General features: G+C 33.0%; 2 protein-coding genes across 2 annotated transcripts in view; one reads left to right on the forward strand and one right to left on the reverse strand.

Moving 5' to 3' along the window:
• LOC126740194 (mitoguardin) overlaps positions 1 to 23,595 on the reverse strand; it is a 124,472-nt gene that overhangs the window by 18,890 nt on the left and 81,987 nt on the right. The gene's annotated exons all lie outside the window — the stretch shown is intronic.
• LOC126740195 (protein unzipped) overlaps positions 16,440 to 23,595 on the forward strand; it is a 76,465-nt gene continuing 69,309 nt past the window's right edge. Inside the window, exon 1 of the mRNA XM_050446125.1 lies at positions 16,440 to 16,780. The gene's annotated coding sequence lies outside the window, so the exon portion shown is untranslated. The remainder of the gene's footprint in view (positions 16,781 to 23,595) is intronic.

A 23,595-nucleotide genomic window follows, 5' to 3' on the forward strand; every position in this document is an offset into this window, starting at 1 on the left:
TTTATGTGAAAAAAGGGGGTAAGAGTCCACTTTTTGACTTTCTACCGCATCTCACCTCTCAGAAACGTCTTGAATAATTTTAAAAAGTTACTTTTCCTACTTAATTGATCCGTATACAAACGACAGGCATAATTTCATAGCGATCGTCAATGATTCCTGGTTCTGAGATAAGGATTTAGGTCAAAAAAGGGGGTAAAAGTCCACTTTTTGACTTTCTACCGCATCTCACCTCTCACAAATGTCTTGAATAATTTTAAAAAGTTACTTTTATTACTTCATTGATCCGTATACAAACGATAGGGATAATTTCATAGCGATCGTCAATAATTCCTGGTTCTGAGATAAGGATTTAGGTCAAAAAAGAGGGTAAAAGTCCACTTTTTGACTTTCTACCGCATCTCACCTCTCACAAATGTCTTGAATAATTTTAAAAAGTTACTCTTCTTACTTCATTGATCCATATACAAACGATAGGCATAATTTCATAGCGATCGTCAATGATTCCTGGTTCTGAGATAAGGATTTAGGTCAAAAAAGGGGGTAAAAGTCCACTTTTTGACTTTCTACCGCATCTCACCTCTCACAAATGTCCTGAATAATTTTAAAAAGTTACTTTTCTTACTGCAATGATCCGTATACAAACGATAGGCATAATTTCATAGCGATCGTCAATGATTCCTGGTTCTGAGATAAGGATTTAGGTCAAAAAAGGGGGTAAAAGTCCACTTTTTGACTTTCTACCGCATCTCACCTCTCACAAATGTCTTGAATAATTTTAAAAAGTTACTTTTATTACTTCATTGATCCGTATACAAACGATAGGCATAATTTCATAGCGATCGTCAATGATTCCTGGTTCTGAGATAAGGATTTAGGTCAAAAAAGGGGGTAAAAGTCCACTTTTTGACTTTCTACCGCATCTCACCTCTCACAAATGTCCTGAATAATTTTAAAAAGTTACTTTTCTTACTGCAATGATCCGTATACAAACGATAGGCATAATTTCATAGCGATCGTCAATGATTCCTGGTTCTGAGATAAGGATTTATGTGAAAAAAGGGGGTAAGAGTCCACTTTTTGACTTTCTACCGCATCTCACCTCTCACAAATGTCTTGAATAATTTTAAAAAGTTACTTTTCTTACTGCATTGATCCGTATACAAACGATAGGCATAATTTCATAGCGATCGTCAATGATTCCTGGTTCTGAGATAAGGATTTATGTGAAAAAAGGGGGTAAGAGTCCACTTTTTGACTTTCTACCGCATCTCACCTCTCAGAAATGTCTTGAATAATTTTAAAAAGTTACTTTTCCTACTTAATTGATCCGTATACAAACGACAGGCATAATTTCATAGCGATCGTCAATGATTCCTGGTTCTGAGATAAGGATTTAGGTCAAAAAAGGGGGTAAAAGTCCACTTTTTGACTTTCTACCGCATCTCACCTCTCACAAATGTCTTGAATAATTTTAAAAAGTTACTTTTATTACTTCATTGATCCGTATACAAACGATAGGCATAATTTCATAGCGATCGTCAATAATTCCTGGTTCTGAGATAAGGATTTAGGTCAAAAAAGGGGGTAAAAGTCCACTTTTTGACTTTCTACCGCATCTCACCTCTCACAAATGTCTTGAATAATTTTAAAAAGTTACTTTTCTTACTGCAATGATCCGTATACAAACGATAGGCATAATTTCATAGCGATCGTCAATAATTCCTGGTTCTGAGATAATGATTTAGGTCAAAAAAGGGGGTAAAAGTCCACTTTTTGACTTTCTACCGCATCTCACCTCTCACAAATGTCTTGAATAATTTTAAAAAGTTACTTTTATTACTTCATTGATCCGTATACAAACGATAGGCATAATTTCATAGCGATCGTCAATAATTCCTGGTTCTGAGATAAGGATTTAGGTCAAAAAAGGGGGTAAAAGTCCACTTTTTGACTTTCTACCGCATCTCACCTCTCACAAATGTCCTGAATAATTTTAAAAAGTTACTTTTCTTACTGCAATGATCCGTATACAAACGATAGGCATAATTTCATAGCGATCGTCAATAATTCCTGGTTCTGAGATAAGGATTTAGGTCAAAAAAGGGGGTAAAAGTCCACTTTTTGACTTTCTACCGCATCTCACCTCTCACAAATGTCTTGAATAATTTTAAAAAGTTACTTTTATTACTTCATTGATCCGTATACAAACGATAGGCATAATTTCATAGCGATCGTCAATAATTCCTGGTTCTGAGATAAGGATTTAGGTCAAAAAAGGGGGTAAAAGTCCACTTTTTGACTTTCTACCGCATCTCACCTCTCACAAATGTCCTGAATAATTTTAAAAAGTTACTTTTCTTACTGCAATGATCCGTATACAAACGATAGGCATAATTTCATAGCGATCGTCAATAATTCCTGGTTCTGAGATAAGGATTTAGGTCAAAAAAGGGGGTAAAAGTCCACTTTTTGACTTTCTACCGCATCTCACCTCTCACAAATGTCTTGAATAATTTTAAAAAGTTACTTTTATTACTTCATTGATCCGTATACAAACGATAGGCATAATTTCATAGCGATCGTCAATAATTCCTGGTTCTGAGATAAGGATTTAGGTCAAAAAAGAGGGTAAAAGTCCACTTTTTGACTTTCTACCGCATCTCACCTCTCACAAATGTCTTGAATAATTTTAAAAAGTTACTCTTCTTACTTCATTGATCCATATACAAACGATAGGCATAATTTCATAGCGATCGTCAATGATTCCTGGTTCTGAGATAAGGATTTAGGTCAAAAAAGGGGGTAAAAGTCCACTTTTTGACTTTCTACCGCATCTCACCTCTCACAAATGTCCTGAATAATTTTAAAAAGTTACTTTTCTTACTGCAATGATCCGTATACAAACGATAGGCATAATTTCATAGCGATCGTCAATGATTCCTGGTTCTGAGATAAGGATTTAGGTCAAAAAAGGGGGTAAAAGTCCACTTTTTGACTTTCTACCGCATCTCACCTCTCAGAAACGTCTTGAATAATTTTAAAAAGTTACTTTTCCTACTTAATTGATCCGTATACAAACGACAGGCATAATTTCATAGCGATCGTCAATGATTCCTGGTTCTGAGATAAGGATTTAGGTCAAAAAAGGGGGTAAAAGTCCACTTTTTGACTTTCTACCGCATCTCACCTCTCACAAACGTCTTGAATAATTTTAAAAAGTTACTTTTATTACTTCATTGATCCGTATACAAACGATAGGCATAATTTCATAGCGATCGTCAATGATTCCTGGTTCTGAGATAAGGATTTAGGTCAAAAAAGGGGGTAAAAGTCCACTTTTTGACTTTCTACCGCATCTCACCTCTCAGAAACGTGGTGAATAATTTTAAAAAGTTACTTTTTCTACTTCATTGATCCGTTTACAAACGATAAGCATAATTTCATAGCGATCGTCAATGATTCCTGGTTCTGAGATAAGGATTTAGGTCAAAAAAGGGGGTAAAAGTCCACTTTTTGACTTTCTACCGCATCTCACCTCTCAGAAACGTCTTGAATAATTTTAAAAAGTTACTTTTCCTACTTAATTGATCCGTATACAAACGACAGGCATAATTTCATAGCGATCGTCAATGATTCCTGGTTCTGAGATAAGGATTTATGTGAAAAAAGGGGGTAAAAGTCCACTTTTTCACTTTCTACCGCATCTCACCTTTCAGAAACGTCGTGAATAATTTTAAAAAGTTACTTTTCTTACTTCATTGATCCGTATACAAACGATAGGCATAATTTCATAGCGATCGTCAATGATTCCTGGTTCTGAGATAAGGATTTAGGTCAAAAAAGGGGGTAAAAGTCCACTTTTTGACTTTCTACCGCATCTCACCTCTCACAAATGTCCTGAATAATTTTAAAAAGTTACTTTTCTTACTGCAATGATCCGTATACAAACGATAGGCATAATTTCATAGCGATCGTCAATGATTCCTGGTTCTGAGATAAGGATTTATGTGAAAAAAGGGGGTAAGAGTCCACTTTTTGACTTTCTACCGCATCTCACCTCTCAGAAACGTCTTGAATAATTTTAAAAAGTTACTTTTCCTACTTAATTGATCCGTATACAAACAGGGATAATTTCATAGCGATCGTCAATAATTCCTGGTTCTGAGATAAGGATTTAGGTCAAAAAAGAGGGTAAAAGTCCACTTTTTGACTTTCTACCGCATCTCACCTCTCACAAATGTCTTGAATAATTTTAAAAAGTTACTCTTCTTACTTCATTGATCCATATACAAACGATAGGCATAATTTCATAGCGATCGTCAATGATTCCTGGTTCTGAGATAAGGATTTAGGTCAAAAAAGGGGGTAAAAGTCCACTTTTTGACTTTCTACCGCATCTCACCTCTCACAAATGTCCTGAATAATTTTAAAAAGTTACTTTTCTTACTGCAATGATCCGTATACAAACGATAGGCATAATTTCATAGCGATCGTCAATGATTCCTGGTTCTGAGATAAGGATTTATGTGAAAAAAGGGGGTAAGAGTCCACTTTTTGACTTTCTACCGCATCTCACCTCTCACAAATGTCTTGAATAATTTTAAAAAGTTACTTTTCTTACTGCATTGATCCGTATACAAACGATAGGCATAATTTCATAGCGATCGTCAATGATTCCTGGTTCTGAGATAAGGATTTATGTGAAAAAAGGGGGTAAGAGTCCACTTTTTGACTTTCTACCGCATCTCACCTCTCACAAATGTCTTGAATAATTTTAAAAAGTTACTTTTCTTACTGCATTGATCCGTATACAAACGATAGGCATAATTTCATAGCGATCGTCAATGATTCCTGGTTCTGAGATAAGGATTTATGTGAAAAAAGGGGGTAAGAGTCCACTTTTTGACTTTCTACCGCATCTCACCTCTCAGAAACGTCTTGAATAATTTTAAAAAGTTACTTTTCTTACTGCATTGATCCGTATACAAACGATAGGCATAATTTCATAGCGATCGTCAATGATTCCTGGTTCTGAGATAAGGATTTATGTGAAAAAAGGGGGTAAGAGTCCACTTTTTGACTTTCTACCGCATCTCACCTCTCACAAATGTCTTGAATAATTTTAAAAAGTTACTTTTCTTACTGCATTGATCCGTATACAAACGATAGGCATAATTTCATAGCGATCGTCAATGATTCCTGGTTCTGAGATAAGGATTTATGTGAAAAAAGGGGGTAAGAGTCCACTTTTTGACTTTCTACCGCATCTCACCTCTCAGAAACGTCTTGAATAATTTTAAAAAGTTACTTTTCCTACTTAATTGATCCGTATACAAACGACAGGCATAATTTCATAGCGATCGTCAATGATTCCTGGTTCTGAGATAAGGATTTATGTGAAAAAAGGGGGTAAGAGTCCACTTTTTGACTTTCTACCGCATCTCACCTCTCAGAAACGTCTTGAATAATTTTAAAAAGTTACTTTTCCTACTTAATTGATCCGTATACAAACGACAGGCATAATTTCATAGCGATCGTCAATGATTCCTGGTTCTGAGATAAGGATTTATGTGAAAAAAGGGGGTAAGAGTCCACTTTTTGACTTTCTACCGCATCTCACCTCTCACAAATGTCTTGAATAATTTTAAAAAGTTACTTTTATTACTTCATTGATCCGTATACAAACGATAGGCATAATTTCATAGCGATCGTCAATAATTCCTGGTTCTGAGATAAGGATTTAGGTCAAAAAAGGGGGTAAAAGTCCACTTTTTGACTTTCTACCGCATCTCACCTCTCAGAAACGTGGTGAATAATTTTAAAAAGTTACTTTTTCTACTTCATTGATCCGTTTACAAACGATAAGCATAATTTCATAGCGATCGTCAATGATTCCTGGTTCTGAGATAAGGATTTATGTGAAAAAAGGGGGTAAGAGTCCACTTTTTGACTTTCTACCGCATCTCACCTCTCAGAAACGTCTTGAATAATTTTAAAAAGTTACTTTTCCTACTTAATTGATCCGTATACAAACGACAGGCATAATTTCATAGCGATCGTCAATGATTCCTGGTTCTGAGATAAGGATTTAGGTCAAAAAAGGGGGTAAAAGTCCACTTTTTGACTTTCTACCGCATCTCACCTCTCAGAAACGTGGTGAATAATTTTAAAAAGTTACTTTTTCTACTTCATTGATCCGTTTACAAACGATAAGCATAATTTCATAGCGATCGTCAATAATTCCTGGTTCTGAGATAAGGATTTAGGTCAAAAAAGAGGGTAAAAGTCCACTTTTTGACTTTCTACCGCATCTCACCTCTCACAAATGTCCTGAATAATTTTAAAAAGTTACTTTTCTTACTGCAATGATCCGTATACAAACGATAGGCATAATTTCATAGCGATCGTCAATGATTCCTGGTTCTGAGATAAGGATTTATGTGAAAAAAGGGGGTAAGAGTCCACTTTTTGACTTTCTACCGCATCTCACCTCTCACAAATGTCTTGAATAATTTTAAAAAGTTACTTTTCTTACTGCATTGATCCGTATACAAACGATAGGCATAATTTCATAGCGATCGTCAATGATTCCTGGTTCTGAGATAAGGATTTATGTGAAAAAAGGGGGTAAGAGTCCACTTTTTGACTTTCTACCGCATCTCACCTCTCAGAAACGTCTTGAATAATTTTAAAAAGTTACTTTTCCTACTTAATTGATCCGTATACAAACGACAGGCATAATTTCATAGCGATCGTCAATGATTCCTGGTTCTGAGATAAGGATTTAGGTCAAAAAAGGGGTAAAAGTCCACTTTTTGACTTTCTACCGCATCTCACCTCTCACAAATGTCCTGAATAATTTTAAAAAGTTACTTTTCTTACTGCAATGATCCGTATACAAACGATAGGCATAATTTCATAGCGATCGTCAATAATTCCTGGTTCTGAGATAAGGATTTAGGTCAAAAAAGGGGGTAAAAGTCCACTTTTTGACTTTCTACCGCATCTCACCTCTCAGAAACGTCTTGAATAATTTTAAAAAGTTACTTTTCCTACTTAATTGATCCGTATACAAACGACAGGCATAATTTCATAGCGATCGTCAATGATTCCTGGTTCTGAGATAAGGATTTAGGTCAAAAAAGGGGGTAAAAGTCCACTTTTTGACTTTCTACCGCATCTCACCTCTCACAAACGTCTTGAATAATTTTAAAAAGTTACTTTTATTACTTCATTGATCCGTATACAAACGATAGGCATAATTTCATAGCGATCGTCAATAATTCCTGGTTCTGAGATAAGGATTTAGGTCAAAAAAGGGGGTAAAAGTCCACTTTTTGACTTTCTACCGCATCTCACCTCTCACAAATGTCTTGAATAATTTTAAAAAGTTACTTTTCTTACTGCAATGATCCGTATACAAACGATAGGCATAATTTCATAGCGATCGTCAATAATTCCTGGTTCTGAGATAAGGATTTAGGTCAAAAAAGGGGGTAAAAGTCCACTTTTTGACTTTCTACCGCATCTCACCTCTCACAAATGTCTTGAATAATTTTAAAAAGTTACTTTTCTTACTGCAATGATCCGTATACAAACGATAGGCATAATTTCATAGCGATCGTCAATAATTCCTGGTTCTGAGATAAGGATTTAGGTCAAAAAAGGGGGTAAAAGTCCACTTTTTGACTTTCTACCGCATCTCACCTCTCACAAATGTCTTGAATAATTTTAAAAAGTTACTTTTATTACTTCATTGATCCGTATACAAACGATAGGCATAATTTCATAGCGATCGTCAATAATTCCTGGTTCTGAGATAAGGATTTAGGTCAAAAAAGGGGGTAAAAGTCCACTTTTTGACTTTCTACCGCATCTCACCTCTCACAAATGTCCTGAATAATTTTAAAAAGTTACTTTTCTTACTGCAATGATCCGTATACAAACGATAGGCATAATTTCATAGCGATCGTCAATAATTCCTGGTTCTGAGATAAGGATTTAGGTCAAAAAAGGGGGTAAAAGTCCACTTTTTGACTTTCTACCGCATCTCACCTCTCACAAATGTCTTGAATAATTTTAAAAAGTTACTTTTATTACTTCATTGATCCGTATACAAACGATAGGCATAATTTCATAGCGATCGTCAATAATTCCTGGTTCTGAGATAAGGATTTAGGTCAAAAAAGGGGGTAAAAGTCCACTTTTTGACTTTCTACCGCATCTCACCTCTCACAAATGTCTTGAATAATTTTAAAAAGTTACTTTTATTACTTCATTGATCCGTATACAAACGATAGGCATAATTTCATAGCGATCGTCAATAATTCCTGGTTCTGAGATAAGGATTTAGGTCAAAAAAGGGGGTAAAAGTCCACTTTTTGACTTTCTACCGCATCTCACCTCTCACAAATGTCTTGAATAATTTTAAAAAGTTACTTTTATTACTTCATTGATCCGTATACAAACGATAGGCATAATTTCATAGCGATCGTCAATAATTCCTGGTTCTGAGATAAGGATTTAGGTCAAAAAAGGGGGTAAAAGTCCACTTTTTGACTTTCTACCGCATCTCACCTCTCACAAATGTCCTGAATAATTTTAAAAAGTTACTTTTCTTACTGCAATGATCCGTATACAAACGATAGGCATAATTTCATAGCGATCGTCAATAATTCCTGGTTCTGAGATAAGGATTTAGGTCAAAAAAGGGGGTAAAAGTCCACTTTTTGACTTTCTACCGCATCTCACCTCTCACAAATGTCTTGAATAATTTTAAAAAGTTACTTTTATTACTTCATTGATCCGTATACAAACGATAGGCATAATTTCATAGCGATCGTCAATAATTCCTGGTTCTGAGATAAGGATTTAGGTCAAAAAAGAGGGTAAAAGTCCACTTTTTGACTTTCTACCGCATCTCACCTCTCACAAATGTCTTGAATAATTTTAAAAAGTTACTCTTCTTACTTCATTGATCCATATACAAACGATAGGCATAATTTCATAGCGATCGTCAATGATTCCTGGTTCTGAGATAAGGATTTAGGTCAAAAAAGGGGGTAAAAGTCCACTTTTTGACTTTCTACCGCATCTCACCTCTCACAAATGTCCTGAATAATTTTAAAAAGTTACTTTTCTTACTGCAATGATCCGTATACAAACGATAGGCATAATTTCATAGCGATCGTCAATGATTCCTGGTTCTGAGATAAGGATTTAGGTCAAAAAAGGGGGTAAAAGTCCACTTTTTGACTTTCTACCGCATCTCACCTCTCAGAAACGTCTTGAATAATTTTAAAAAGTTACTTTTCCTACTTAATTGATCCGTATACAAACGACAGGCATAATTTCATAGCGATCGTCAATGATTCCTGGTTCTGAGATAAGGATTTAGGTCAAAAAAGGGGGTAAAAGTCCACTTTTTGACTTTCTACCGCATCTCACCTCTCACAAACGTCTTGAATAATTTTAAAAAGTTACTTTTATTACTTCATTGATCCGTATACAAACGATAGGCATAATTTCATAGCGATCGTCAATGATTCCTGGTTCTGAGATAAGGATTTAGGTCAAAAAAGGGGGTAAAAGTCCACTTTTTGACTTTCTACCGCATCTCACCTCTCATAAACGTGGTGAATAATTTTAAAAAGTTACTTTTTCTACTTCATTGATCCGTTTACAAACGATAAGCATAATTTCATAGCGATCGTCAATGATTCCTGGTTCTGAGATAAGGATTTAGGTCAAAAAAGGGGGTAAAAGTCCACTTTTTGACTTTCTACCGCATCTCACCTCTCAGAAACGTCTTGAATAATTTTAAAAAGTTACTTTTCCTACTTAATTGATCCGTATACAAACAGGGATAATTTCATAGCGATCGTCAATGATTCCTGGTTCTGAGATAAGGATTTAGGTCAAAAAAGGGGGTAAAAGTCCACTTTTTGACTTTCTACCGCATCTCACCTCTCACAAATGTCTTGAATAATTTTAAAAAGTTACTCTTCTTACTTCATTGATCCATATACAAACGATAGGCATAATTTCATAGCGATCGTCAATGATTCCTGGTTCTGAGATAAGGATTTAGGTCAAAAAAGGGGGTAAAAGTCCACTTTTTGACTTTCTACCGCATCTCACCTCTCAGAAACGTCTTGAATAATTTTAAAAAGTTACTTTTCCTACTTAATTGATCCGTATACAAACAGGGATAATTTCATAGCGATCGTCAATGATTCCTGGTTCTGAGATAAGGATTTAGGTCAAAAAAGGGGGTAAAAGTCCACTTTTTGACTTTCTACCGCATCTCACCTCTCACAAATGTCCTGAATAATTTTAAAAAGTTACTTTTCTTACTGCAATGATCCGTATACAAACGATAGGCATAATTTCATAGCGATCGTCAATGATTCCTGGTTCTGAGATAAGGATTTATGTGAAAAAAGGGGGTAAGAGTCCACTTTTTGACTTTCTACCGCATCTCACCTCTCACAAATGTCTTGAATAATTTTAAAAAGTTACTTTTCTTACTGCATTGATCCGTATACAAACGATAGGCATAATTTCATAGCGATCGTCAATGATTCCTGGTTCTGAGATAAGGATTTATGTGAAAAAAGGGGGTAAGAGTCCACTTTTTGACTTTCTACCGCATCTCACCTCTCACAAATGTCTTGAATAATTTTAAAAAGTTACTTTTCTTACTGCATTGATCCGTATACAAACGATAGGCATAATTTCATAGCGATCGTCAATGATTCCTGGTTCTGAGATAAGGATTTATGTGAAAAAAGGGGGTAAGAGTCCACTTTTTGACTTTCTACCGCATCTCACCTCTCAGAAACGTCTTGAATAATTTTAAAAAGTTACTTTTCTTACTGCATTGATCCGTATACAAACGATAGGCATAATTTCATAGCGATCGTCAATGATTCCTGGTTCTGAGATAAGGATTTATGTGAAAAAAGGGGGTAAGAGTCCACTTTTTGACTTTCTACCGCATCTCACCTCTCACAAATGTCTTGAATAATTTTAAAAAGTTACTTTTCTTACTGCATTGATCCGTATACAAACGATAGGCATAATTTCATAGCGATCGTCAATGATTCCTGGTTCTGAGATAAGGATTTATGTGAAAAAAGGGGGTAAGAGTCCACTTTTTGACTTTCTACCGCATCTCACCTCTCAGAAACGTCTTGAATAATTTTAAAAAGTTACTTTTCCTACTTAATTGATCCGTATACAAACGACAGGCATAATTTCATAGCGATCGTCAATGATTCCTGGTTCTGAGATAAGGATTTATGTGAAAAAAGGGGGTAAGAGTCCACTTTTTGACTTTCTACCGCATCTCACCTCTCAGAAACGTCTTGAATAATTTTAAAAAGTTACTTTTCCTACTTAATTGATCCGTATACAAACGACAGGCATAATTTCATAGCGATCGTCAATGATTCCTGGTTCTGAGATAAGGATTTATGTGAAAAAAGGGGGTAAGAGTCCACTTTTTGACTTTCTACCGCATCTCACCTCTCACAAATGTCTTGAATAATTTTAAAAAGTTACTTTTATTACTTCATTGATCCGTATACAAACGATAGGCATAATTTCATAGCGATCGTCAATAATTCCTGGTTCTGAGATAAGGATTTAGGTCAAAAAAGGGGGTAAAAGTCCACTTTTTGACTTTCTACCGCATCTCACCTCTCACAAATGTCTTGAATAATTTTAAAAAGTTACTTTTATTACTTCATTGATCCGTATACAAACGATAGGCATAATTTCATAGCGATCGTCAATAATTCCTGGTTCTGAGATAAGGATTTAGGTCAAAAAAGAGGGTAAAAGTCCACTTTTTGACTTTCTACCGCATCTCACCTCTCACAAATGTCCTGAATAATTTTAAAAAGTTACTTTTCTTACTGCAATGATCCGTATACAAACGATAGGCATAATTTCATAGCGATCGTCAATGATTCCTGGTTCTGAGATAAGGATTTATGTGAAAAAAGGGGTAAGAGTCCACTTTTTGACTTTCTACCGCATCTCACCTCTCACAAATGTCTTGAATAATTTTAAAAAGTTACTTTTATTACTTCATTGATCCGTATACAAACGATAGGCATAATTTCATAGCGATCGTCAATGATTCCTGGTTCTGAGATAAGGATTTAGGTCAAAAAAGGGGGTAAAAGTCCACTTTTTGACTTTCTACCGCATCTCACCTCTCACAAACGTCTTGAATAATTTTAAAAAGTTACTTTTATTACTTCATTGATCCGTATACAAACGATAGGCATAATTTCATAGCGATCGTCAATGATTCCTGGTTCTGAGATAAGGATTTAGGTCAAAAAAGGGGGTAAAAGTCCACTTTTTGACTTTCTACCGCATCTCACCTCTCACAAATGTCCTGAATAATTTTAAAAAGTTACTTTTATTACTTCATTGATCCGTATACAAACGATAGGCATAATTTCATAGCGATCGTCAATAATTCCTGGTTCTGAGATAAGGATTTAGGTCAAAAAAGAGGGTAAAAGTCCACTTTTTGACTTTCTACCGCATCTCACCTCTCACAAATGTCTTGAATAATTTTAAAAAGTTACTTTTCTTACTGCATTGATCCGTATACAAACGATAGGCATAATTTCATAGCGATCGTCAATGATTCCTGGTTCTGAGATAAGGATTTATGTGAAAAAAGGGGGTAAGAGTCCACTTTTTGACTTTCTACCGCATCTCACCTCTCAGAAACGTCTTGAATAATTTTAAAAAGTTACTTTTCCTACTTAATTGATCCGTATACAAACGACAGGCATAATTTCATAGCGATCGTCAATGATTCCTGGTTCTGAGATAAGGATTTAGGTCAAAAAAGGGGGTAAAAGTCCACTTTTTGACTTTCTACCGCATCTCACCTCTCACAAATGTCTTGAATAATTTTAAAAAGTTACTCTTCTTACTTCATTGATCCATATACAAACGATAGGCATAATTTCATAGCGATCGTCATTGATTCCTGGTTCTGAGATAAGGATTTAGGTCAAAAAAGGGGGTAAAAGTCCACTTTTTGACTTTCTACCGCATCTCACCTCTCAGAAACGTCTTGAATAATTTTAAAAAGTTACTTTTCCTACTTAATTGATCCGTATACAAACGACAGGCATAATTTCATAGCGATCGTCAATGATTCCTGGTTCTGAGATAAGGATTTAGGTCAAAAAAGGGGGTAAAAGTCCACTTTTTGACTTTCTACCGCATCTCACCTCTCACAAACGTCTTGAATAATTTTAAAAAGTTACTTTTATTACTTCATTGATCCGTATACAAACGATAGGCATAATTTCATAGCGATCGTCAATGATTCCTGGTTCTGAGATAAGGATTTAGGTCAAAAAAGGGGGTAAAAGTCCACTTTTTGACTTTCTACCGCATCTCACCTCTCAGAAACGTGGTGAATAATTTTAAAAAGTTACTTTTTCTACTTCATTGATCCGTTTACAAACGATAAGCATAATTTCATAGCGATCGTCAATGATTCCTGGTTCTGAGATAAGGATTTAGGTCAAAAAAGGGGGTAAAAGTCCACTTTTTGACTTTCTACCGCATCTCACCTCTCACAAACGTCTTGAATAATTTTAAAAAGTTACTTTTATTACTTCATTGATCCGTATACAAACGATAGGCATAATTTCATAGCGATCGTCAATGATTCCTGGTTCTGAGATAAGGATTTAGGTCAAAAAAGGGGGTAAAAGTCCACTTTTTGACTTTCTACCGCATCTCACCTCTCAGAAACGTGGTGAATAATTTTAAAAAGTTACTTTTTCTACTTCATTGATCCGTTTACAAACGATAAGCATAATTTCATAGCGATCGTCAATGATTCCTGGTTCTGAGATAAGGATTTAGGTCAAAAAAGGGGGTAAAAGTCCACTTTTTGACTTTCTACCGCATCTCACCTCTCACAAATGTCTTGAATAATTTTAAAAAGTTACTTTTCTTACTTCATTGATCCGTATACAAACGATAGGCATAATTTCATAGCGATCGTCAATGATTTCTGGTTCTGAGATAAGGTTTTAGGTCAAAAAAGGGGGTAAAAGTCCACTTTTTGACATTCTACCGCATCTCACCTCTCACAAATGTCTTGAATAATTTTAAAAAGTTACTTTTCTTACTTCATTGATCCGTATACAAACGATAGACATAATTTCATAGCGATCGTCAATGATTCCTGGTTCTGAGATAAGGATTTAGGTCAAAAAAGGGGGTAAAAGTCCACTTTTTCACTTTCTACCGCATCTCACCTCTCACAAATGTCTTGAATAATTTTAAAAAGTTACTTTTCTTACTTCATTGATCCGTATACAAACGATAGGCATAATTTCATAGCGATCGTCAATGATTCCTGGTTCTGAGATAAGGATTTATGTGAAAAAAGGGGGTAAGAGTCCACTTTTTGACATTCTACCGCATCTCACCTCTCACAAATGTCTTGAATAATTTTAAAAAGTTACTTTTCTTACTTTATTGATCCGTATACAAACGATAGGCATAATTTCATAGCGATCGTCAATGATTCCTGGTTCTGAGATAAGGATTTAGGTCAAAAAAGGGGGTAAAAGTCCACTTTTTGACATTCTACCCGCATCTCACCTCTCACAAATGTCTTGAATAATTTTAAAAAGTTACTTTTCTTACTTTATTGATCCGTATACAAAACGATAGGCATAATTTCATAGCGATCGTCAATGATTCCTGGTTCTGAGATAAGGATTTAGGTCAAAAAAGGGGGTAAAAGTCCACTTTTTGACATTCTACCGCATCTCACCTCTCACAAATGTCTTGAATAATTTTAAAAGTTACTTTTCTTACTTCATTGATCCGTATACAAACGATAGACATAATTTCATAGCGATCGTCAATGATTCCTGGTTCTGAGATAAGGATTTAGGTCAAAAAAGGGGGTAAAAGTCCACTTTTTCACTTTCTACCGCATCTCACCTCTCACAAATGTCTTGAATAATTTTAAAAAGTTACTTTTCTTACTTCATTGATCCGTATACAAACGATAGGCATAATTTCATAGCGATCGTCAATGATTCCTGGTTCTGAAATAAGGATTTATGTCAAAAAATGGGGTAAAAGTCCACTTTTTAACATAGTTTTATTTTCATCTAGTATGGAAGATACATGATAGCATAGATAAATAAAACATAAACATAAAGATTTAAAAATAGTAAATTGAGCAACGCCTCAGAAAGTATCTACTTTCTAAAAAAATTTTATCTAGTCCTATTAAGAAAGAGTTGACATATCCCTTCATAACGTTTTTTGAATTTTTAATGGTTTATAGTGGAATTGGCAAAAATTCCAATAGGACATTATTTATGAACTTAGAAAAGAATTGAGAAACTAACGACTGGTTTGATAGGGCAATTGGCTTTATGTATTTAGGGTAGACCATATAATTTTTGAAGAGTTGGCGGAAATTGAACGATTTGGAGATAGTTTAAATCGAGTCTATTTCAGTGGAAAAATTACTTAACGACTTATTTGTAACTTTATCCTGACTAACAGTAAACTTAAGTGTTTATTGTCATTGAATAATTAATTGTAATTAGATTGTATTTTAAAATATCATTAAAAATAAAATGACTGACTGGTATGGTCATCAAAAATCTTAAATTTAAGATTTGATAATGATTCATTTTAAATTTCGTTATTCAAAATTCACTCTCACGAGATGTGTCCAAGTATCTTGAATTTTTGCATCTAGCGAATAATGGAACAACGTTGCAAAAAACCACACATCCACTTTAGTGTTTTCTGTCTTGACAGAGTGAGTTTTTAAGCATTTTTCGTAGCAATCTACTGAAATCTACGAAACTTATATGATCTGTCTTTCTTCACTTAGTGTTTTTTTTTAATTAAAATAATGTTAGATCTAAATTAATACTTGGAACAGGTATTTTCCAAAAATATCAATTATCGCAACTCATTTTAAATAATTACGTGTGGGAAAAAGTACTAGTATACTAGTAGCTGCTATTATAAGACTATCAGGTTTATTATTTTACATCCGTGAATTGTGATTCAGCCACGTTAAACATGTTATTAAATCTCGTAGCACTATCCTGCATTTCACATCAATTAAGTTATTTGCTCTTAGGACTTAAGAGTATTAGTGGCTATATCACCTTCCATTGTGTTTTGTAACATTTAATGACTCTTAAGATATCTACAGCAGAATTTCAACCACTTTTGCTAATGTAGACTTTTGTGTTAGTTAATGGAGAAATGAGAGTATGCTACTGACACCGCTCTAATAAAAGAAAAAAGAGAGTAGAGCCGCATAAGATCCACACATCCATCGATGCAGGTCCGTATTGCGCGGGCCCACCATCATCCACGAAAACCCGCCATACACACTCGCGTTCGCTTTATTCAATTCCCATAAACGTCGTAGTCCGGTTCGCTCTCTGAGTCTCTCTTGGAACAACGGAATATTCGCGAGAACCCACTTTCGATCGATTCCACTGGCATTTTTCGTTTGTTTTTTGGAAGCTTTTTTACGGTTGTCGTTGGCATTTTGGAATTTTTTTTGATAATTTCGTGCTCCGGCGGTATAGTGAGTGCTCGCACCGGTTGTGCTCGAAAGGGAGGGAAGTTTGGTGTGTTTAGTATTGATTTTTGTGTTTGTTTTAGAGGGAAATAAAAAGGAATTTTTGTGTTTGTGTCTTTTTTTATTACTGAGGTTTTGCCGGTTTAGCAGGTACGGTGTAATTCTATTTTTTTTTTAATATTATTTATCGTACAAAAATGTCGGTTTGTAGGTAATGCGGCAATATGGTATACAAGCGATTCTATTCTTTAATTTATTGTAAAAATTCCGTGTTTATAGGAATGCTGAATTAAATATAATAGAACTCTGTATGTAGCAGTTTTTTTAAACAATAATTACATCACAGTATTACGACTGTTGCCGCTTGTTTCGAGGTTATTTAAACGAAGTGAGGAAATTAAACCTCTTTAAAGGGCGTGCTTACGATTTTGTTTTAAAAAATGCTTTTTTTGCCTAAAACTATTATACTCTATGGCATTTAATGATCAAAGTTCTTAGGGAATGTTGAATTTTTTATGTTATTGCTCAACTATGCAAATTTTCCAAGCATGTATAATTTCGCCTAAAAGTAACAAAAACAATAGACATATATGTATATAAAATTTTCCATTTTATTCCATCAAAAATTTCTTATCTGCTAATATGGAATTCTATACTCCATGGTATTCAATGGTCGAGGTCCGCATGTTATAGCGTGCATGTTTGCCATTTTTCTAAAAGTATGCCATATGTCTTAAAAAAAAATTACTAAAAAAGTACATTAAAACAATCTTCATCTATTGTGTTTAATAGTCAAAGATTATTGGTGTGATATCATTATTATGACGAACGCGTTTCCATACTATGTTTTTTTGTTAATATACGAATACTATGTTGCCAAATTTCCAACAGTTTAATTTAATTTATAGTTTAAATTATAATTAAGTAAAAAAATTAAAATTTAAAGTTATTCATAACGTTGCCACATGTAAACGAAAGTTATGAAAAATCCAAATTCATTCAATAATCTAGTCTAAAGAGTACATTGAAATAATTTAAAAATTACCCATAACTCTATCGCATTTAATGATCGCAGTTCATTTTTAATAAGCTTGCTACGTTGTCAAATTTTCAAAACATTTATATTTCTATTCTACAACATATGATGCTCGAATAATCGAAGATCCTTGGATTAACGTCAAAATTATTATAAACGCGACGTTGCCATACTCTGCAATTTTATCATTCAAGTTATAAGTAAGGGAAAAAATTAAATGTAATGTTATTCACTTAAAAAAAAAAACATTTTTCAAATACCTAACAACGTTGCCATATTTTAAATTAAAAAAAATATACAACTATCAATCCAGAAACTATCATAATCTATGGTGTTTAATAGTCGAACATCTTTGCTATGACGTCAAAATTATGATGTATGCCTACACTGTGTTTTTCTAATATGAAAACTATGTTGCCAAACTTCCAAGTATTTAATTCCATTTAAAAAAATAGAAATTTAAAGTTATTTACAAAAAAAAACATTCTTAAGATAAGTAACAAGATTGCCATAATTTAAAGAAAAGTAAAAAATTATTAAAAAAAAAGAAATAGTTGTATGTTAAAAGCAAGTCAGGGTTGCCAAACTGTTCAAATTTTTGTTAAAAAACAAGATATGCAAGATGTGCGCAACGTTGCCAAATGTAAACAAAAGATAGGAAAAAATCATGTTAATTAAAGGATATAATTGATTAAAATACCCACCATTCTATGGCATTTAATACTCTCAGCCCATTTTAATATGAATGCTGCATTGTCAAATTTTGCAAAATTTCCAAACATATTTTTATTCTGTAGCATACAATTCAAATTCAATTTTTGACACATAGTTGCCAAGTTTTGCAAATTTCATAATCTACTGTGTTTAATAGTCGAACTTTGCGAATCTTTGCTATGACGACAAAATTATGATGTATGCGACGTTGCCACATTGTATTTTTTTTAATATATGAAAACTATGTTGCCAAATTTCCAAGAATTTAATTCCATTTATAATTAAGAAAAAAAATTGAAATTTAAAGTTATTTACAAAAAAAAAATCATAACGAATGTAATTAATTAAAATACGCATTACTCTGTGGCATTTAATGCTTGCAGCTCTTTTTTACAAACATTATATTTCTATTCTCTAACATACTTCAAGTTCAATTTCTGACAAATAAACGCGACACGTTGCCAAGTTTTGCAAATTTCCCAAATCTCTATAATTAATCATGTAAAGTATGATCAATCTAGATAGAATATAGACATTCTATAGCATTTAATAGCCGAAGATCTTTGTTTAACTTCAAAATCACGATTAAAGGACGTTGTCAAATTTCCATTTAATTCAATTTATAATTTAAAGCTGTATTTAAGTAAAAAAATAGAAATTTAAAGTTCTTCACAAAAAGAAACTATACGTGCAACGTTGCCATATTTCAACTGAAGTCAAAAGCCCTTAAGTTATACAAAAATCAGTTTAATTAAAGAATCTAATCTAAAAACTACATTGGAATAATTTAAAAATGATCTACCACTCTATCGCATTTAATGACCGCAACTCATTTTTTAAAGGCATGCTGCGTTGTCAAATTTCTCAAATTTTCCTAACATTTATATTTCTATTCTATACCATACAAGTTTAATTTTTGACACATAACACGTTGCCAAGTTTTGCAAATGTCCCAAAGTTCTCTTTGATACATACAATTTTTTTTAAATCTGAGAAAATAAAAACTTAAACGGTACTATAACAGATTTAATAGACGAAGCTCGTCGATATGATGAGTAAAAGCAACGTTGTCAAAATTACCGAAAATTGCTTGCAACGTTGCCATATTTCAGCGAAAATAAGAATAATTTAGCCATCATACATATAGACACTCTATCGCATTTAATAATTGAAGTACCTCATAATTTGAATGTGAAACGTTGTCAAACTTGGTCATTTCTCTAAATATTTATATTGTCTTCATTTAAATATACTGCATTGCCATATTTCTTACCGTAAGTATTTAATAGTATTAAAAGATCGTTAATATAATGTCAAATTTATGATAAACGCAACGTTGCCAAGTTGTGCGAATTTTCTACATATTTTCATAAATAATGGTGAGGTAAAACACAAAAAACGTACACTGTGTTTTTTTATATATAAGAAAACTATGTTGCCAAATTTCCAAGAATTTAATTTCATTTATTATTAAGTAAAAAAATTGAAATTTACAAAAAAAAATATTCTTACGTTAGATACAAGGTTGCCATATTTGAACGAAAGTAAAGAATGATTTTAAAAAAAAATGTGTATGTTAAAAGCAAGTCAGGGTTGCCAAACTTCAAATTTTTGTTAAAAAACATGATATCGAAGAAGTGCGCAACGTATCCAAATGTAAACAAAAAATAGGAAAAATCATGTTAATTAAGAGATGTAATTAATTAAAACACTCACCACTCTATGGCATTTAATGCTTGCATCTCCTTTTTCCAAACATTATATTTCTATTCTATAGCATACTCCAAGTTCAATTTCTGACAAATAAACGCGACACGTTGCCAAGTTTTACAAATTTCCCAAATCTTTATAATTAATTACCTAAAGTATGATCAATCTAGACATTGAATATAAACATTCTATAGAATTTAATAGTCGAAGATCGTTAATTAACTTCAAAATCACGATGAAAGGACGTTGTCAATTTTCCATTTAATTCAATTTATAATTTAAGTTATATTTAAGTAAAAAAATAGAAATTTAATGTTATTCACTAAAAAAACTATCGGTGCAACGTTGCCATATTTAAACTAAAGTCAAAAGCCCTTAAGTTATGAAAAAATTAGGTTCTTAATAGGAATAATCTTACCACTCTATAGCATTTAATACTCGCAGCCCATTTTTAATATGTTTGTTGGGTTGTCAAATTTCGCAAATTTTCCACACATTATCTTTCTATAGCAAACAAGTTCAATTTCTGACAAAGAAAATCGACACCTTGCCAAGTGTTGAAAATTTCCCACATCTCTATAATGATGTACATAAGATCAATATAGACATTCTAGCGCATTTAATAGTCGAAGATTAACGTCAAAATTTCGATAAAAGGGACATTGCCAAATTTCCATTTGATTCAATTTATAATTTAAAGTTATATTTAAGTAAAAAAAATTGAAATTTAAAATTATTCAGTAAAAAAAACCATACGTGCAACGTTGCCATATTTTAACTGAAGTCAAAAGCCCTTAAGTTATGAAAAAATTAGGTTAATTAAAGGACCTAATGAAAGAGCTAAAGTGAAATAATTTTAAAATAATCTTACCACTCTATGGCATTTAATGCTCGCAGCTCATATTTAATATGAATACTGCGTTGTCAAATTTCGTAATATTATATTTCTATTTCGTAGCATACAAGGGTTCAAGTTTCAATTTGACACATAACACGTTGCCAAGTTTTGAAAATTTCCTAAATTTCTATTTTGCCTATATATATAAAATATATCTTTTATCTTAAGAATTATTTAATAAAAACCTAAACGATACTCTAATAGATTTAATAGTCGAAGCTGGTCGATATGATAAATAAAAGCGACGCTTGCAACGCTGCCATATTTCAGAAAAATAAAAATTATTATTTAGTATAAAAAAAAGAACTAAACGACGACGATGTTGCCAAACTGAGTCAATAAATTATCATTAAAAAAAATCAATTGCATTAACTAATAACATCATGCACGTAGAGACTTCGAGAATCGAAGTTCATATTTCATTGCCACATCAAACACATACTCTATCGCACTTAATAATCGAATATATATAAAAGTAGAAGAGCACATAATGCGACTGTCATCAACGTCAAAGCTTTCAAAAACATCCTGCAAACCTTTTCGAACCTTTAAAATTTAGGCGGCAAATTTGACTTTAATCAGCTGACGTTGACAGATGTCAATGGGGATTTATACACAGCAAATTGAACCGCATTGTTGCCTAAAATACACGCGACTATTTGTAAGCTTTCATCTAAAAAAATGGCCTTTAGCCAACATAATATCGACCAAATAATGTTATATCAAAAGGCCAAGGCAAACAAAACCGTTTATATTATTTTTATGTGAATCCATAAACCGAAAAATATTTTACCATTTATAGTGTTTAATTGAATGTCAAGGCTGTATATATTTTTTTAAGCATTCAATACACGCTTTAGGTTTTATCAAAATGTTAAAAATTCCGCAACAATTTAAATAATATTATTAGCGTGAAACCGATAAGTGCACCTCAAAAGGCAAATTATTATTACATGGTTATGCCATACCAGATAACCTTTCGCTTGATGTATGACTTCATTTGTATATTTAATGTTTTTCATTCGAGATTATTAGTTTAGACTTTTTTTCATTTAGGCATCAAAGTCCACTGACTTGTTTCAAATGTTACATTCACACGCTGAACACCTATAATTAATTCCATTAAAAATAATAAAATATTATGAAACATCGCAGATTTCCACGTTTCAACGAGCGATTTATTGATATGCCATGTAATTATTTATTATTGATCAAGTTTCGTGTAAACTTTCTACATTTCTTCAAGTATTTATCACTCCCCACTTTTAACCAAACATACACGTAACGTGCACCACAATTTCCCTAAGGCAAATATTTGCTCTCAACTACATATTGAATCTATTTTGCATAAATAAACTTGAGAAGTGTTACAGGGTGGATTCGATAAATATTACCTCTGTAAATGTTATTCAGGGTCCAAAAAATAGAGCAGGAAATCTTGAGCACTTTGTAGATATATAGAATTGCCAAAGGAACATGTCACTCAGTTTATATAATTAAAAGCTCAAAAACTAGTAAAAATATTGTTGGGAAACAAAAATTTGAATATTTAAGAAATTTTATTTAGGATTCAAACCAATCCATGCAATAATTCTGGAAATATCCAAAGGAAATCACTTAATTGTAGAAAATTTCAAAAACTAACAGGAATATTGGCGTCGAATAAATAATATAATTTTCAGAAAAGTATTACTTATTATTAGTAATTAAGGTCGAAACCAATCCAAGCAATAATTTCGGAGTAATAAGGTTAGTGAAGTAAGTCTAATATTCAGGATGACCACTCACTTTAAAGTCCAAAATCTCAAAAACTAGTGGGAATATTTTCATGAAACAAAAAGCAGAATATTCAAAAGAGTGTTCTTTCCAAATGTTATTAAGCATCCACATCAATCCAAATAACCGTTTCGGAAATATCCAACGTTTTGTGTACTTGATTCTTTTATGTATCTGTGACATGTAAAGAGCAAACATCTCAACTCAATCGGATCAATAGCAAAAGAGTTATGAAAGTCACGTGACCTTAAAACATAGTCATGTCAAATCTTATCCGAAATACACTCTAGGTACCAAAGTTCAACCAAATCGCACCAAAACCAAAAGAGTTATGATACTCGGCTAACCTTAAAAATGAATAAATTCGAAAAATTATTATTTATATCCCAAAACCAAAGTAGTAATAAATAACATAAAACTCACCTAATATCTAAATTCATATTTTAAATTAAATAGATCATTACGACTGATCCGTGTATACAGGGTGTCATTGAAATGGTGTAAAAAAATTCGGGGGGTGATAGTACTCCTAAAAATTTTAAAAAAAGTTCCTATAACTATAGGGTGAAAAATGCATATTAAGGGAGTTAGGGGCACTGAAAGGGTAAATTAAAAAAACGGTTTTTTGAAATTGTAGGCTTAAAAAACGAGATAAAATTTCGAAAAAAAATCCTCTGCCATAAATTTTGACCCAAAATCAAATGGTGATACTGAAAAATAATTTGGAAAATCGGAAAGGGTAGTTTTTGCAAGGGTAGGGGGTTAATTCGTGAATAACTTTTTTTAGGTTATTTTCTTCGCAACGTGGGTTCATTTTTTAAAAACTACATA

Source organism: Anthonomus grandis, chromosome 9 (genome assembly GCF_022605725.1).
Source record: "Anthonomus grandis grandis chromosome 9, icAntGran1.3, whole genome shotgun sequence".
Taxonomy (NCBI): domain Eukaryota; kingdom Metazoa; phylum Arthropoda; class Insecta; order Coleoptera; family Curculionidae; genus Anthonomus; species Anthonomus grandis.